At 39.3% G+C, this 1,293-nt stretch overlaps 1 non-coding gene across 1 annotated transcript; it reads right to left on the bottom strand.

Moving 5' to 3' along the window:
- Positions 1–363: 363 nt before the first annotated feature.
- Positions 364–471, bottom strand: LOC116119645. Its single transcript, XR_004126422.1, has one exon. It is a non-coding gene; the product is annotated as a small nucleolar RNA R71 (small nucleolar RNA).
- Positions 472–1,293: the final 822 nt, after the last annotated feature.

Here is a 1,293-nt window from a genome sequence, read left to right as displayed (position 1 = left end):
AGCGTTGAAGGACTACTCTAGTCCTACTATTGAAGGGTGTTATCCTAGCATTAGGAGACCACCAGTTCCAGCAAATAATTTCGAGATAAAGTTAGCCATCATTCAGATGATCCAACATTCGATACAATTCACAAGGTTGCCTAGCGATGATCCTAATTTGCATATCGCAAATTTTCTAGAGCTATGCGACACATTCAGACACAATGTAGTATCAACAATGCAATTAGGCTAAGGCTTTTCCCATTCTCTCTTCGAGATAAAGCTAAGGCATGGTTAATTTCTCTACCACCTGGAAGCATCACTACTTGGAATGAGTTAGTCCAAACATTCCTTATGAAATATTTCCCTCCAATCAAATCCGCCAAGATGAGGAATGACATCACAAATTTTTTTCCAACAAGATATGGAGTCACTTTATGAAGCTTGGGAGAGATATAAGGATCTCTTTCGGAGGCGTCCTCACCATGGGTTACTAATATGGTCACAAGTGCAGACGTTTTACAACGGGTTGATGCCAAATATACAAGCCATGGTAGATGTTGCAAGTGGGGGAGCCTTAAATAACAAAACATCAGAGGAAGCCTATAATTTGATTGAAGTGACGGCAAGTAATAACTACATGAGGCCTTCAAAGAGAAATTCAACAAGGAAAGCAGCGAGAGTGCACAAAGTTGATGGCTACACCGCATTGGCTGCTCAACTTTTAGCCATCCAAAAGCAATTGAGAGTTGCCCTAAAGGTAAATGCTATTGAATCATCTTCTCTAACTTGTGAAATTTGTGTAAGAATTCATTTGTCCAAGGATTGTCAAGAAAGGAATCCATCTGCTCAACTGGAACAAGCTAACTATGTCAACAATTTAAGGGAATCTGTATTCTAGCACATACACTCCAGCATGGCAAAATCATCCAAACTTTTCATAGAGTAACAACAATGAGCACAAACCACCACCAGGATTCCAACCTCAAGAGAAGAAATCTAATATGGAAAGTGTGCTCACTAAATTCATGGAGGAGTCGAGTAAAAGATTTAACAAGAATGAAGCTCAACTTCAAAAGTATGAAGTTTTATTGCAAAATCAATCCGTTTCCATAAGAAATCCTGAAAATCAAATGGGGCAAACTCACAATATCTTAGCGGGAATAGTTCAAGGAACGTTGCTGAGTGATACCAAGAAGAATCTGAGGGACCAACTCAATGCCACATGTTGAGAAGTGGCAAGGAGCTGAAAGAATCAAGAAAAGCTGAAGAATCCGAGGAAAAATCTAAAGACACGAAATTTGACAAAACCAA

The sequence above is a fragment of the Pistacia vera genome, unplaced genomic scaffold (genome assembly GCF_008641045.1).
Source record: "Pistacia vera cultivar Batoury unplaced genomic scaffold, PisVer_v2 Contig125, whole genome shotgun sequence".
Classification (NCBI taxonomy): domain Eukaryota; kingdom Viridiplantae; phylum Streptophyta; class Magnoliopsida; order Sapindales; family Anacardiaceae; genus Pistacia; species Pistacia vera.
This window is presented reverse-complemented; position numbering and strand designations above follow the sequence as displayed.